Source organism: Dermochelys coriacea, chromosome 3, assembly GCF_009764565.3.
Source record: "Dermochelys coriacea isolate rDerCor1 chromosome 3, rDerCor1.pri.v4, whole genome shotgun sequence".
Classification (NCBI taxonomy): domain Eukaryota; kingdom Metazoa; phylum Chordata; order Testudines; family Dermochelyidae; genus Dermochelys; species Dermochelys coriacea.
In genome coordinates this window covers 151,462,930-151,480,424 of record NC_050070.1, presented here as the reverse complement: position 1 = coordinate 151,480,424, position 17,495 = coordinate 151,462,930, and the positions used below count along the sequence as shown (strand labels likewise).

Genomic DNA, 17,495 nt, shown 5'->3' with positions numbered 1-17,495 from the left:
TCTGTTGGCTCTTTGCTGCTGGGCTTCCTTTGCCTTTAATCTTCCTTGCTGAGGCTGTGTGTGAGAAAAGCTCGGCTGGTGTGTGCGTGTTTGGTGTTGAATACTCTTCTAACCGGTCTGGCTTTTATTATCCTGCTGATTTGACAAAGGGCCGTTGCACTGGGAGCCCCCTCTATCACCTGCTGCAGGGAGAGTAGTACAATACAAATAAAATAAAAGCGCTTGTTTGGGGGCGGCGGGGGGGGGGATGGATGTCAGTCCACCCAGCGCTGGGGGTTTTGAAAGCAAGCGGGTCCCAGGCAATTGCTGCAAGAGTCGGCGCACGTGCACTGGAGCTATTAGGAGCTAGATAAGAGAGATACTCAAGGAGCAGTGATCAAGGTGTAGACAGGATGCGCCTGCTGGGTTAAGAAAGCATTTTCCCCCAATCCCCAAGGCTGGTACAGTGCTCAGATCTAACTGAAAGGGGCGGTGGGGATGACTTTGCCTTTAAATCCTACTGAGCTGTGTTACTTTGCTGTCATTCTTTAAAATTATTTCCTTGGCAGGGCTCAGGTTTAGCTGCTTTTTGTTGTTGCCCATTTGCAAATGAATGCAGGCACTGAGCAAACGGCAAGCGCAGATGACACCCAGCGTGGTACGGTTCCCACAGACATAGATTATTTATCCCTTCAGCTTCCAGGAGGGCAGCAGGGATGACCAGCAACACATGATGATGAGAACAGTCCTCTGTCCTGAAGACAGGCTCCAAGTTAACAGTACATCCAGGATTTGCTTTGGCAAGCACTGCAGTTCCAAAATACAGCCTCCCTGCCTCCCTACTGACTCTCACAGTTTTTGCTTTACAAGGAGAGCTGCATTTCCAGCAAATAAACTACTCCCCCCCCCCCCCGACATGCCTCTGACAACAAGCCTGCTTTATCTTGGCTTACAACTCCATTGTGCCTTGCTATAAAGTCCCTCTTGAAGATGTGCCTTTTCCTCTAACAAGGATAGCGCTCTAAGCATAGACCTTCAGTGAGAGGGCTCCCAATCCGTATGTGTGTTTTTGAAGGTTTTAGCTAACCTCTTGTTTGAGCTCTGGTAATGCACAGTCCAGTCTCACTGACTGTGGCTAAGTCTTTTTAGGTCACTTTTTTTTAATGATATATTTCTCTGATGGGAAATTATTCGTCCTCTCCCTCTCAGGGCTGGGATGTTAATTTGAGTTTACATCTCTTTTGTACAATAACTACTTTAAGTAGAGGCTTTACTTTTTTTTTTTTTTTTTTTTTTTTTTTGCAGTGTGTGTGGGTAGAGGAGGGATTGCAGGTTCAGGGGGAAATTGGAGGAAGTGCCCAAGAGCAGTGAGATGGGAAGTCTAATGTATTTATGGCAACAGAAAGATGGTATGTGCAGGTTTTTTAATCCCTGAGGATGGGTATTGTGCTCAGGGACAAAATTTTATTTTTAATTAGTATGACTGCTGCCATCCAACTATTACAAGTTTTCTTTGTTTTAAAAGGCCTATTCAATCAGTTTTAAGCGCTCTCACTCTTGTCTCACTCCTGTTCTGTTTACACCTTCCTTCGAATGTGGTTTATTATGCTGTTCATCCAGCCGTCCATGCCAGGGAATTCATATTTTAGCAGAAATGCTGCAAAACTAGATCTTCAGACTGTCTTCCTGATGGTTTTTTTTTTTCAGAAAGAAAGATGGATAGACAGATACATTAAGATGAAGGCATCCTTAAAGTCAGAATGGTGCACTACAAATATTTATTTTGCTATTTCAACTTCACAAATAAAGGAAAAATCCAGCCTCCCCCCCCCCCAAGCTATTTGTCAAGAGAATCAGGGGTTTTAATATGGAGCTGTCTCTGTGAGTACAACTCAGAACATTGGATGCTGAAGTCAGCACACCACAAACTTTTATGGTGACTAATAGTTTCAGATCCTCCTTTCCAATCCTTCCTCCAGTCTCTTTCCTAACACTCGCTCTGTGCAATCTCCAGCCAGAGCTGTTTGTTTAGATGTGAAATTGCTGTTATTGGTGGCTCACCCCGTGCTCAAGTGAGCCCATTGTATTTGCAAGAATGTCTAAAACTGGATTAGAAACACACACTTCCCTTACTTTTGTCTTACATCTTAATCTCCAGCTGTAACCCCAGTCTAAATATAGTTGGAGTATTTTGTGGTTGAAATGCTTGTCTCATGTGGCACTTAATGTGGGAATATTGGGAATTCAAGAATCTTGTTTCAGAACATCTTCCTTCTTTTGAAATATTCTAATGGCGGAGATGGGAGCGGAAGAGAGGCATTTGTAGGAGGATTATGAATATATTTTATTAGAGTAAATCTAGTGTGATTAAATCAGATTAAACCAGATAAAATAGCCATGTGATGTACCATTTAAATTATGTCCCCCCCACCCCGGGTGTGCACAAAAGACCTCTGTTTAGGAGAGCTGAGTTGTTGGAGAGGTTTATTGAGATGGATAGTATAAATAAAATGTATGTTAGACGTTGTAGGGGAAGAAGTGCCTACAAAGGAGACTCAATTTAATTAGGAGTCAAGGTACTTTTATCCTGTTACCTGAAGAGGCTTGTTACACAAATTGGTGTTTGTTATAATGACTGAAGTGTGTCTGAAACCCAATAATCTTCCCTCTCCTCGTTAGCTGATTCCATATGTTCAACCCTGTTTTCTAAAAGGGCACGGTGAGGCTAGTCAGATCAGTTCATATAGTGTAGTGTGGCAGTTCAGTGGCTAAGAGACAATGCTTACTAGCCTACTGCTGACTGTGTGATAGACCCATCCCCAAATGGCGTGTGTGTTTCCAGACAGCTAGCCATGCTCATGACTCCAAGCCACATGCTGAGGCAAGCAGAAAGTTGTGATACACTTACCAAATGATGCTTCAAAATGCAGAAAAACAGACAGGAGGAAATGCATCCCCTGGCTGGGAAGCTCTGAATGTTTAGAGCAAAGGAACTAAAATGTGGAGCAGGGTGGATTCTCTCTGGCTATTCCTCTACAAATAACTCATTGGAGTTTTTGAAGTGAGATGGGGTGGGGGGACGGGGACATGCCCTTTTCCCATCACTTCATTTAAAGTTGGCCCCGTGGACTTCAAAATCTTCTCCAGCTTTGTCTTAGGCTGCTGCTCTGCTTACTCTGCGTATAGCAGTTCACAAGCATTGATGGAGCGTTTTTATTGATACACTGTCAGCTTCCCAATGTTAACGTACTGCTTTTGAGCTGAGTCGAAGATGGTGGGTTTCTGTTCATTCCACCCCAAGCCCCCAAAGCCCTCCAGCTGCAGAAAACAAGAGAGAACTACCTTTCAGGAGTGTCTAGGGGAAGAGACAAGGGCTCTAGCAACATGCTAATGGGATGAAAAGGAAGATTTTTAGCCTGGATATCAGGGCAAATGTCCTGAATGTAAGATGTGATGGCCTCTTAACAGGAGGGGCTGGAAGAGACCTGTCATTTGGGATATATAAATCTGACTGGGCATAGTGATTGCAATATGGAGCAATCCTATCTCAGCCTCTGAGGATGGGACTAAATGACCAGTAAATCTCTCTCTCTTAAGACTCCATGACCCTGTGAGTCAGCTGTAGATTTCCCAGTCTGATGGGGTGGGCTGCAGACAGCATAAAAATCTATGGGGGAATATTTCCTTGCTTCTGTTTTATGAGTGCTTTGGGGAAACATGTCCTAGGCTAGCACACAAACCCTCAATCTCTTTCATTTAACACACACAAGCATTGCATTTGTTTCCTGGTTCCTGACCCCTTGTCTCTTAGGCCAGGCCTACAGCTTCTACATCACCTTCACCCAAACAGGATGACTCCTCATCTCTTGCAAGCTCTCCGTGCTTCGGTGTTGGGCTGTGAGTGCACACAGCTACACTGTAATATTAATCTCTAGCCAGCTGATCTGAACCAACAGCTCCTTTCCCTCCCCTTCCTTTGTCCAGATGTTCTACCAGCTGAGCCACAGTGCCAGATGGCATGCTTTGTAGCCTCTTTGCCATTCCGCCCATCCCATCCTTTCGGGGCTGCTTCTTTAGGACACAATCCTGCTTACACTGAAGTTGATGAGTTTGAACGTTGACTTAACTGGCAGCAGGGTTGCGTATGTAAGCTGCTTTTTGACTGATTTTTATTTTTGAAGGTGTGTTTTAGGTACTTCGTATAAATACAGTGTCTCTCTTGGCTCTACTCAATGTGTCCCTTCCCCAGTGGTCAGTCAGTCTTCCTTGTTAGCCATTGAATTTAAGTCAAAAATACCCTTTGTCTTATATCTATAAATTGCCATTTACGCCTGTGGTGCTATATAAACATAATCTCCCACAGCATGCAGGTTGGGCCAACTCTTCCTGAGCCTCTCCAGCAACTCCTTAATATCAGTGAGCTAAGTATTCTCAGCACCACTCTACAAATCCAGCTTGACTCATCCTGCCCTCCTCCTGTTGTACGGCATGCTGGTTCCTTCCCTTTGCATAGCCAGAGCTATGTTTTAGGTGAGTGGAACTGTGCTCCAAACAAACCCTGGGATTATTTTAATATGCAGTACTTGGAAACTGACATTATCCTCCTGACAGGTTGTTTGCAACTTACTGGTAGAAGTCAAAATATTTCACTATAGGTGTCATCAAAAACCACTATCCTATGCTAATTTTTGTGGGAATTTGAAGACAGATGTTGAATAATTTGACGTGAGCAACATAGTTTATAAAATTATCACCATGTCAGGTTTTTGTCGGATTTTGTGGAAATACATATTTCAGATGACTTGAAAAGAGTACAACAGAAGGGTGTGTGGATACAGTAAGCAGCTCCAAAGGAAAAGCCAAGGTGCTGCAGGCAAAGGCCCAGGTGGTTCAGTAAGTGGTCCTCTTCCCTATGAGTCTTTTCTACCAAAGAGGTAAATCAGCAGTGGTGACGGGGCACAACACTGCTGGGGCTGTTCTCTTTCGAGTATGAAGTCAGACTGCTACGTAGCTATTAACGATCCTATGACGCTTCCTGTAAGCCAGAGCACTGGCCTTCGTTCCCTGCACAGATTTCATTTTGCGTAATTCCATTCCACTTTCCTAAATTCATTCTGCAGTTTCAATTACAGAAATTATTTTTCATTCTTTTATCTCTGTCTGCCTCACGCTGCACCTTCTATTTCCCCCACCAAAAAAAGAATTTCAAACCTCAACAACAACAAAAAACCTTCCACACCACTCTAAATTAGCTGGGCCTGGGCTACACTTACAAGTTTTGCCAGCACAGCTATGTTGGGAAGGGGGAACAGGGGGGATTAGACCCCTAACCTTTGTACCTGTGCCAACAAAAACCTCAGCTTAGATGCAGTTTGTTCAGGGAACTGGTATAAGCTATAACAGCAAAAGGATTCTTTTACTGATATAAGCTTCATCTCAACTAGGAGGGTTTGAACCCAAGTTCAAATCCCTGATCCGATGGCTATTTTATAATTTATACCCCATGGACCAGTGTCAAGAGGCAGGATTGTGAGAGAACACCTGCCTGATGCTACCCAATAGTCCAGTGGCTAGGACGTTTTGTTGGCATGTGGGAGGCTCATGTTCAAAACCCACCTCCATGTTAGGCAGAGGGGGGAATTGAACTTCGGTTTCCCACAAACCAGGTGAGTGCCTTAGTAACTAGAGTAAAGGTTATAAAGGAGCCAGCTTTCCCCTCCCCCAGTTTTGTGACTGGTGCCTAAGTCCTGCAAAAATGTTTCGACTGAAACTATTTGGTGAATTTGGGTCAAATCCCCTAATGGTTTTGGATGGGCTGAAACCGCCTTTTTTGGCAAATAAACTATTTATCTCCAATTTTACCCAGCTCTACCAGCAAAGACTTTCTAGTGTGGACAAGGCCTTAGTGTTACTGGTGCAAAATGGTTGCTGGGAGCCATCCCCAGACGTGACGGCTTATCAGTTCCAGGTGAATGAGTATACTGTTTGTAATGTGCTTTTCTCTTTCCAGATGAAAGGCATCATACAATGTTATTTTTGTTAGAAACACAGCAGGTGCAGTCACCTAAAAATACCTTGGCATGTGTATCGTCTCTGTGTTTAGCATGTTCACCAAAGCTAAGACTAGGCTTACTGAGAAGGGCCTTCCAAACTTTCCGCTCCAGAGTGTTCTAGGCCCAGAGTGCAAGAGTCCCTGACCCAGTCACCCTTGTCCAGGTGGTGGCTGCCAATGCTGCATTAGCAAGTTGTTTTGTTCTGAACCGTGCCAATATCCTCCAGGCTTGGGGGATGTGGAGCTGACACCAGGCAGCAGAAAGCAGATCTGGCGGATCCATCAGGAGAGAATGAGACATGGTAAGGAGTGTGGGGGAGAAAGGGAGAATATTGGTGGGTTTTTGTGTGTGCGCACCAGCGTTTAATTAGAGACATCTACTCAGTCAGGATCTAAAGTGTTTGTTTAATTTTTTAAAACTGCTTTAATCCTCCCTTTCATTTAAGAGACTCAAAGGTTTGCTTTCGAGCCAAGAATTAGCTTAGCAATAAAAACGCTTCTAAAAATGCTTGTTACTCCCTGGAGGAGATCAAAACCACAGCATACATTAATAATGAAAGGGATCAATAGTTGGAGCAAGGGAAGGGGAACCCGCTAGTCCTGGCTCAGTAAAAGAGTTAAGCTAGAGAAGGACTGCTACCAAAGAGGTAATGGGTTACTTGGGAGTCCTGCTGAGCACAGCCTGGTGGGACTTGTTGTGAGGCAGTGACCTTCCTTGCCCTGCAGTGTGTGTTCCAAGAAACAAGAACCCTGATTCTCCTTTTGCTCACTTCAGCTTTATACTGCTGCAATTCCATTGACATCAGTTGTGTTACTGTTGATTTTACACCAGTGTGCATGAAAGGTGAATAAGGCTACAAATGAGCTGCAGCCACTACTGTTCTGCTCCTTCTGTAGAGCAGAGAAGTGTCCATCAGCATCAATTCCATTGCAGTATACAGTTCTGTATGAACATCTGCTATGGCTCCTGCTTCCCTGAGCTTTTCCAGCCCTTGTTCTGGTCTGGCCTGTCTCACCTCCGTCCACTCAGGTTTTTCACTGGCCACGGGTGGGTGGGTGCACAGCGGGCTAGGGAGTCAGTGTTGTTGATTCACATCTGACCAGCAGGGGGAGCTCTTGTCTACAGCATTCCTTATCTGTAGTTTCGAAAGGTGTGTGCCTGTATATCTGTCCTAAAATCTGAGTTCCCCAGGGATCAGATGAACTTGCGATTGCTGTTTTCCATTCTAATAAAGGTCATCTGAATCGTTGTCACTTGTGCCACATTCCCACTCATACACACGCACTTGTGAGCGTGCGTGTGTAAATACACTCATAAAACTGATGCTAGTGAACTTAGTGAAAAATGATGAAAAGCTATTTGTTTTATTTCACTGCAGAGTGCAAATGGTGCTTTTAGTGACAGTGACTCTCTACTTATGGGGAAGCTGGTGCATGTGTTTGTGTGTATGTGTGGGGAGGCCCTTTAAGTTGTCCTCTGTGTTTGAAGCTAAGGTTGCACTGAAACGTGCACTTGAAGCAAGACTAAAATCTGTTTCATATTTGAATGATTGAACTTAGCCTCCATGTTTGGCCCAGTACTGGCCTCTGAGGACCAACTGAATTTTCTATATAACCTCCTTAGCAAGTAGTTTACTAATTTGTGAAAAGAATAATTTTAAAATAGCTCCTTTGAAAAAGCTTGCTCTGTTCTCCTGTTTATTCAGGTTCCTCTGGATCAGCTCCCACAACCTCCAAATTTCACAAAGTCCTGTTCTGATAGGCCACTTCCGTCCCTTTCCTGTTGTGCTAGGTACACCGTACAAAATGAACTTAAAGCAGCTAGAGATTGCTGCTGGAGAATTCCCTCTGTGTTAGCTCCCTCCTCCAAAGTGCCTGAGCAGACTGCGGTGCAGTGGAAAATCGGGCCCATCAAGTTATTCCCCATATTCAGGATAAACTAATAGAGCTACACCGAGATTAGCCAAAGGAGTTACTCAGATCCAGCAGCTACTTCAATTTTCCAGTGCTGGCTGCCCAGTGGTGGCTGCCTCTTGACTATCTGTCTGTCTCAACTTTAGATCAGGGGTGGCCAGCCTGAGCCTGAGAAGGAGCCAGAATTTACCAATGTACATTGCCAAAGAGCCACAGTAATACCTCAGCAGCCCCCCAGCGCCTCCCACCTGCCGGCGGCCCCGCCGATCAGTCCCTCCCCCGGCCTCCCCGCTCCTCCCGATCAGCTGTTTCGTGGTGTGCAGGAGGCTCTAGGGGGATGAGGGGGAGGAGTGAGGACACAGCAATCTCAGGGGAGGGGGCGGAAAGAGGTGGAGTGGGGGCAGGGCCCATGGCAGAGCCAGGGGTTGAGCAGTGAGTACCCCCTCGGCACATTGGAAAATTGGTACCTGTAGCTCCAGCCCCAGAATCGGTGCCTATACAAGGAGCCGCATATTAACTTCTGAAGAGCCGCATGAAACTCCAGAGCCACAGGTTGGCCACCCCTGCTTTAGATACTTATATGGACCCAGTTAGCATAGTATCTGAGCACCTTCTCCAACATATTTATCCTCCTAGTACTGTCCTACCCCACAGAGATGATATTACCCTCATTTTACAGATGGGAAACTAAGGCACAGAGAGACAAAGACTATGTCTATGCTGCAATTAGACACCCATGGCTGGCCCTCACCAGCAGACTCGAGATTGCAGGGCTTGGGCTAAAGGGCTGTTTAATTTTGGTGTAGACATTTTGTCTTTCTGGGACCCTCCCACCTTGCAGGGTCCTGGAGCTCAGGCAAATTGTGGTGCACAAATGTCTGCACCACAATTAAACAGCCCCTTAGTCCAAGGCCTGTGAGCCAGAGTCAGCTGATGAGGGCAGCCATGGGTTTTTAATTGCAGCGTAGACATACCCTGAGTGACCTACCCAGGTAGGAAATCTGGTAGAGCAAGGACTTGAATGTAGGTCTGCCAAGGCCTAGGTTAGTGCCTGAACCAGTGGACCATTCTTCCTTTCCTCTGCACAGATCCCTGGTCAGGCAGGCAGTCTGAGAAGCGGGAAATATGGAGGTAGGCTCTGGGAGGTGAGCAGAGATGAGGGGAGGAGGGATTTTAAGCAAGGACGTGTGGTGTTTTTGGGAGAAGAGGCTGCCCTACAGGGGAGGGAGTGGTTGTGGTAGGGGCCCTGGTTGGACAGGAAGCCTAGTGTCTTTGCCCAGTATCTCTGCTGTACTGGGGCAGCAGTGCCATGGAAAGACCTTCATGTGCCAATGCGTCAGCACAGAGACACTTGGCTAATTTGGTGCTGCTACCTGGGCTCTCGGGAACATCATTCACTGAGGCTGAGTGGCTCTGTACCACGGCATCATGTGCTTCCCATAGCTCTACTGCCACCTTAACGTGCCAGGGGAGGCCTTTGCACCAAAGTGCATTGGATCCACTTCATTCCAGGCCCCTGCTTTACCACCATTAGCTTTTAAACTTGGGCTGTGGCTGGAGAAGGGAAGTAGTTAAGGTTGAGCAGGGGAATGGATGAATGGAGTGTAAATGGGAGTTGAAAACCGAGCTACTTATTTCCATGCCTTTCCCACTTTGCCTTAGTGGGATATGCGGTCTAGCAACTTTAACAACAGTGTTTTGTGAGGGGATATATCATTAATCTGTAAATCTCTCTGGGGATTTCAGGAATTTTTAAATTCCTCTGAGCGGGGACCTTTGTGCTTGTCTGTGAAGTACCATGCACATTCTTGGTGTTCTATTAATAATAAAAGGTTGTAGACATGTGGTGATATCATTTTAGTGGCTTCTAGGTGTAAGGGGAGGTGGACCATCAGGGAATTATAGTGGATCCTGAGAGGCCTGTCTTCTAATGATCCCATACTTGCCTTTGCTAAGAGTAAAATTCCCCTTAGAGTGGCTGAGGTCCCCAGATGGCCAGGTCACTGCTCTGTAGCATTGGAATGTAAAGCTCCAGACAACTTAACTTTGCTCTGACAGGCCATTTCCGTCCCTTTCCTGTTGTGCTAGTACACAGTAAAAAGTGAGACAGTAAAAAGTGAGCTCTGAAATATTACCTAAGTGGCCTGTATGGATCTGGCCATTGTTATGTTTCCTTGTGCTTCTCTCTCATTATGCAATACACTCAGAGATGCAGTGTGTCTTGCTGCCCTTGGTAGTCTATGGCATAGACTACCATCATCTTGCATATGGAAGGTCCCACAGAGCTCACTCAGTGACCATTATATGTGTGAAAATCTGCATCTAGCCAGGGTAAAATGACTTGTTATTTAAACCACTCTTTGGAACTATTTTATAGTATAGCGTAAAAGGGATTGAAGTGCTCCTGTTGGGGTACTGTAAATGGAAAGAATGTCAGGATGAGGATGGAAATTGTCACAGGTGTTACAATCTCTGTAATTTCTATAGAGAAATTTGCAAATGTTACACTGAGAAACTGACATAGTATTGAACATTAAAGTCAAGCTGCAGGATAAAGGTTTTGGATGTCTGTGAGTGAATATAAAATACATGGATAGTTGTTTGCTGTTACTATTTGTTACTAAAGAAACGGGTCTTTGCTAATCGGCAGAGATTGATTTAACAAGATAAATCTGGTTGGAATACAGTGTATCACTTGCATAGTCTGGTGATAAAATTCAAAAACCCAGAATCTGTTTTTGATTGAGACAAAGGCTCAGCGAGAAAGCATAATGGCAAAATGACTTGGACTTAAGAGAATGTGGAATGACATTTTTAATACTCACTCTGTGCAATGTGTTTTTTCAAGAACCTGCAGGAAAGCAGTTTGAGGAATTACAGAAGCAAAGAATGATTTTTGCTGTTGAGTTTAGTTAACAGGCTGCACTAGGAAAGGAGTACTTGTGGCACCTTAGAGACTAACAAATTTATTAGAGCATAAGCTTTCGTGAGCTACAGCTCACTTCATCGGATCTCTCCTCTGTTTTTTCCACCAAATGCATCCGATGAAGTGAGCTGTAGCTCACGAAAGCTTATGCTCTAATAAATTTGTTAGTCTCTAAGGTGCCACAAGTACTCTTTTCTTTTTGCGAATACAGACTAACACGGCTGCTACTCTGAAAGGCTGCACTAGGTGTGTGTGTGTGTGTGTGTATGTGAGAGAGAGGGAGGGAGGGGGAGGTTTTCCTAAAACTGATGGCAGGATAAAGATTTTGTGATGCCTATAAAGTCATCATCAAATTCCTGCTTGAGATAGTTGAGTGACTAGTTCTAAACCCTTCAGCTGTATTTGCCAGGGGGAGTGAAGTTTATAAAACGTGATCTGGCCCAAGCACTTCCACTGGTTGTGTAAAGAGGGTTTTGGGGTTTTTTTTTTAAAAGGATCTGGCTCTGTCACTGAGTGTACAACTCTGGCTATTTAAGGACTTATATGGCCTCCGTCACTATAGGATTTGATCATTTCACACATCTTTAGCAGAGCTATCTTTACACTGCCCCACCTTCGGTAGTGTTATCCCATTTTGAAGTTCAGGACTTGAGAGAGAGATTAAGTGAATTTTGCCCACAGGCCCACCATGAATCTATGACAGAGTTGGGAATTGAGCTCAAATCTACCAAGTCTTAGGTCTAATGCCTTAACCATCTTTCCAATTTTTGAAAGACTACCACATGGCATAATTAATATCCCAATTAATAGCCCAATAAATAATTGATTGAATTCTCCAAAGTTTAAATTTTGTCTGCTAGTTTAGAGGAAATTTAAAAAAAAAGTATTAATATAGGGAAACTGTGGAGAAACCTTGAAGAGGTTCTAAAATGGTTACAAAAATCTAGAATGAGGATTAAGAGAGAAATGTGCTTTCTTCCAGAACTAAGTAACTTGTTTAGGGCATAGCACAGATTCTGAGTAGATCCATCCTTTCATAGGAAGAAAAGGCCATTGAGACTGTGACTGTAAACCAAAAATATTTCAGCTTTAAGATAACTTTTTAAAGCAATGTTAAATTACTATGGAAGATTCATTCCAAATTTGTCTTCACTAATAAAGCCAAGGGTTGAATTCAGCTGACTCCTGATGGCTCAGCAAATTGGCATTTATTTTGGAAGCTGCCTTCTGGCAGTGGTCCAGAGTCTGAGCTTTCCTTTACAACAAACAATTGAAGTCTGTAGCAGCCTTTATGGATAAGTAACCCCTCCAAATATGAACCATGTGCAAACTGATGCAGTAGTGTCTGCCTGAGTCTGCAGACAGCCTGAAATATAGCTCTGCAAAATGTGTAAATGGCTCTGTTCATCACAATGGGGTGTTGATTCTAAAGCCCTTGATGTAGCAATGTTGTTAACTATTTCAGCATGGTTAACTATTTGACTGATGGTCAAAGCAAACAAGGAAGGAATGTTTATGCTATGAAGAGCTGACATTGCAAGGTGTGATAAAAGAGACAGACAGATAAAGGGGGAAAGCAGAGTTTTGCAAGGCCCTGAAAGCAAAGACAAGAAACTTGAATTTGATGCTATAGAGGAGTGGAAGCCAGTGGGAGGGGGAAGGATTCAGAGTTGGGGGTGACTTGGTCAGAAGATGAACAAGGAGGAGCATCTTGGGAGCAATGTTCTCTATGGACCAGAGGATGACAACGTGTGTGTCGGGGAAGCCAGGGGTGAGGAGCTCACAGGAATTGAGACTGGGGGTGATGAATGTAAAATAGGTTTGGATGGAAAAGAAAGGCAAAAGTTTTTTGAAAAGGAATAGAAAATCTGAGGAATTCCACCATTCGGGTACATTTTAGTCCAGAGTTTATTACTATGAGCAGGTGACGCTCTTCATTATGTGCAGGAGCTGTAATTGTTTACATGTGTAAAGATGGAAAAGAGAAAGCCATAACTTTTACTTCACAAATATTTAACAAAGACTGCACTGAATTACACCCTGTGCTGCCTTCTCATCTGAGGTATTTTTGGAACAATTAAAATTCACAAATACACATTTGAAAATAAATCTACCTTGATCACTGATCAAAACCTTGAGTTAAAAAGACCGCAAAGAAAGTATTCCACCTATCACAACAGCTAGGATTCAGAGGTGGGCTTTAATCTTAGCTGCATATCCATGTTCTACCCAGCACAAGCCTGAGTGAAACTTGCTCTTTGCATCCGATGAAGTGAGCTGTAGCTCATGAAAGCTTATGCTCAAATAAATTTGTTAGTCTCTAAGGTGCCACAAGTCCTCCTGTTCTTTTTGCTCTTTCAGTTGCCTCTAGAAGTAGGGACACAACTGGAAGTAGAATCAGGATATAGACTTTTCCCATTACTGCTTGAGAAAGAGTAGTTACATTTTTCTCAAACATCTAAATGGATTAGGAGCCTAAGGGCTTGTCTACACAAATACTTAGTTTGCAGCAAGCAGGGGTGTGAATCTACCTCACCCTAGCCTGCTGTGCACTAACTGTCTGTGTGCACCCTGCTGACATGTACTAACAACTTAGTGTGCTTTGATCTAGTCCCATTTCAAAGCAGGTTAAAGCAAAGTATACTAACTGTTAGCGCATATCAGCGGGTCCAGCAGGCTAGCGCAGAGCAAATCCACACCCCAGTTTGCCGCAAACTATTAATGTAGACAAGACCATAATCCTACTTTGAGAAGTGATTGGAGGTACAGAGCCTCAAAGGTAGTTAGGGACCTAAGTAATAAGAATTAGATGCCTAACTACCTTTTGAGGACCTGGAACTTAGGCTCCTAATTCCCATAGACTTTCAAAGAGATTTAGGTGCCTAAGTCACTTTTGAAAGTGGGACTTAGATGCTTTTGAAAATGCTACCCATAGAAATAAGATCTTTCTTTTGATATGATAATGTGGTATAATTTTTCTGGTTGGCCAAATCATATAGCAGGTGAGAAATTTCATCCTTATTCCTGTAGAAAAATGGAGTTGACAGCAGAGAATTATTGTTTACTATCAGTTATAAGATTAATACCATAAAGCATACATGCTAAAATTACATGAACGTCACCAAGGCAAAGTGAAAATGAGAAGTGTGGTGGTCAGACTTAAACCAAGACATAGCAGAAGAAATTAGCCAGTGTGAACTCTGAAACATGCCAGAAATTGCTTCATGGCAGTGGGGTATTAGGACTTGGCGAAGACAACACACTGATTTATTTTTCCCCAGATCAGAGTAAGCATATGTACGTACTTGTAGCTGAAGCATTTTCCAGGTGGTCGGCAGTAACATGTACTATATTGCAAATGCTTTGGCTGTGCAGACTATTGAGCCATTGCAGACTATGTTGGCATCATATGGTTTGTCTAAAAAGACGAGACATTCGGTAAATCACACGTAATCAGTTTTATCTCTTGGCTTCAAGGGGGTCAGTGGGGTGTTTTGTGTGGACACTTAAAAGGGAAATAGAGAGAAAGGAAGGTAGAGTCCTGCAATGATGCATTGCAGACTTTGACCGGTCGTATAGCTCAGCACTACAGACCCCAACCCAGGAAATTCCAGCAGCGCTAACTACTAATAAACATCAGGTAAGAATTAAATTTGTTGAAGCAAATCTAGCAAAAGAAAGGAGAGGAATAAACAACGCAGAGGAAGAAACCCATAATACAAGCCTCCCAGGCTTTTATGTGTAAACCAAAGAGCATCAGTTTAAAATTACAGGGGAAGATCAAACCAGGGAAAGGTGCTGTAAGAAAAGCATTAGGGCTAGTGACACGCTTGGGGAGGTATATAGAGAACTGATGATGAAGAAACATGTTGTCTAGCTGTTACTAGATTAAAAAATAGTAATTACATGGTCACCAGCAACATCAGTTCCTTTTCTAAAAGTGAAAACGTTTGTTTCTCTCTCTCACTGGCCTGGTGATAATACCAATGACATTGTTACGGTTGAAAACAAGGAACTGGAAGAGCAAGTGACAACAGCTGTCCCTGACATGCAAGTCTTGCCAAAGCAGAATCTCAGAGCTTCCAAAAGATGATCTTTGTAACGTGAATATTACACAGGAGGAGTCTGGAGTTCTTAAGAATATGAACCATATGGTTCCTGCATTTTTTTTTAAGGTCTGGAACGTTGTATGACAAAGGTAGAAAAGCTGTCATTTGGAGGCAGTTGTAGGCCGAGTCCAAGAATGGGGTAGGATGGGTAGTAGATAAATCCCTCAATGTGTTTGACTCAGATGCTACTGTGACGGGAGCAATGTAAGTACACAGACAGGCAAACTTGGATTTTGGATGGGGGGGTCACAGCCTTAGGGGTTTTATGGAAAGTAGTTTGTCTTGGGTGACAGAGACTTCAGTAGCTGTTCGGTGTTGTTGGTTCATTGAGACTCTTCTGGAAGCTTCTCAGTTTTTCCAGAAGCTACTGTAACCACCTCCTGTTATCCAGAAGCAAGGGGGCAGGAGCTGAGGGGTGTATGTGTGTGGGTTTTTTTTTTTAAACATTAGAGGAAAAGTGAGCCAGAATACGTTTAGAAGTCTGTAGCCACAGGTTCTGGGAAAACAGTTCTCAGCTTTAACATCTGCTGTGCCACATGTGAAACTCAGAGTCTTGAGGGAAAAATCTTTGTAGGTTTTAATCAGTGTCGTTATAATGGATTCTTATCCTGGTTCCATACTTTGAACCAATCCATGTATCAGCTTGATTGCAGCCCACGTACACCCAATGGTACGTGTACCTTAGCTTGAGAATTGCTCTTTTCTGCATGCCAGTTGGGTAGAGCAGTGACTGCGCACGGTCACAATAGTGCAGATGCCCTGTTGGGACTGAATCTGATGCCTGGGTCTGGGGCACAGTTATTGAGGAGTTCTGATGAGCTGGTAATGCTTCTAGAAATGCCAAGCTCTGCATTTTGCTTTTCAGGATCTGTTGCCTGAAGAAGATGGTCTGTAAGGGGTTTCTTCGTTTCCTTAGGTACTAAAGATCCAGTGACCACTCTGGCTTCAGGATTGAATTGGTCCCTAATTGTGGGTGATTTCTCTTCCTTTTCCCTTTCTCCCACCCACACCATCATCTGTGGCCAGGCTGGAATAGTGGGGCTAGGGTTCTCTCTGTCTCTGAACCAGCAGTGGTTCCCAAATTTATTTGATCGCCCCCCTCCTCCTTTGTGTCTGTAGTAGATTACGGCCCCATCCTGCCACACAAGAACATATACCAATTAAAAAAAATCAAGATGCGACTCTCACTAAATATTAAAAATAGTACAGCACTGATTCAAACAGAGCCATTTAAGACTATAATAATGCACATTTAAAGTGGGATATTGCTTATTGGCATCCCACTATTGTTACTAGTGCAATGAGTGCACCCGGTTTTTGGAGCAGAGCAATTCCAACCTGGGTTGGCAATGTCATACCATGCCACCCTTATTTCTCCACTGCTGCTGGTGGCAGCGCTGCCTTCAGAACTGTGTGGACAGAGAGCAGCGGCTGCTGTCTGGGTGCCCAGCTCTGAAGGCAGTGCGCTCCCCCCCACCGAATACATTCCGCACCCCCCAGTTTGAGAACCTCTGCCCCACAGCAGAAGAAGCTGGTGCTGTGTTGTTGCTGGTGGCAGCACCCACCTCTTCCCGGAGACCATGGGAGTGTAATTGCCATGGTACACAGCTTCCGTGGGTCTGAGGTGGGGGCAGGAGTTTTCTCTCCAACCTTTGCTTTCTTGCATGACCACTTATACTGCTGCTGTGCAGTGCTGGAGTATCAGGAGCATTTCCTTTTCTTTGTTTTATTACATTATTACTCTTAGCTATATCCACTCCCTGCATGTCTCTGGATCACCTTGAACTGCTCCCTGCCCTCCTTGGGGTGGGGTTATAAGGTACAGTAAGAAGCATAAAGATAAATGGAAGTACAGGGGAGCATCTTCCAGTCCTGCTGGCTTCATGGGAGCTGATGTTGCTCAGCACCTTGCTAGGCTGAACCATATGATTTTTATCTGGACAGTTGTTTTCAGAAGGTTGGTCACAAACTGCTAGTGAGTGATAGCTTGAGAGGGAACCCCCAAGAGACAGTCCCTGAGTCTGTCTCCCATCTGACGAGGCTTTCTGCTCTTCTCCTTCTCTCCCAGGGATTACCGTTAGGAAGGCAGAACCAACTCCACCTCCTGTTTGTTCACGGTGGCCCTGGCAGAGGTGCCACAGCTTCCGGGGGCACAGGTTGCTTCTTTGTTTTGTCCTGCATTTTCTGAGCACTCAACGTGCTGTGTAAGATGCACAGGGAATGTTGTTGCTGACTTGGGGATCTGGGCTGCTCCTGTCTTCTACAGATAGGCCTGCAATTATCCCAGGTGAAGGAACAAGAAGATGCAGAGACTAAAAAAAGAGCCACCTCTGATTGTCTGAGAAGAGCTTGGGGATGCTGTATCTCCAAACTCTGCTGCTAATTATTCCGAACACACATGCTTTCTGGCTGTGCCTCCCTCTCTTCCTTTCCCTGTCAGTCCACCTGCATCGGTTCACACAAATCGGAGTAGGTCAAAATCACTATCAGAGTCTTCCAAAATATTCTCTCTTTG

The 17,495-nt window shown here is 44.3% G+C and overlaps 1 protein-coding gene across 5 annotated transcripts in view; it reads left to right on the top strand.

The window, feature by feature from the left end:
- Positions 1-17,495, top strand: part of MDGA1 (MAM domain containing glycosylphosphatidylinositol anchor 1) — a 196,645-nt gene that overhangs the window by 1,732 nt on the left and 177,418 nt on the right. The gene's annotated exons all lie outside the window — the stretch shown is intronic.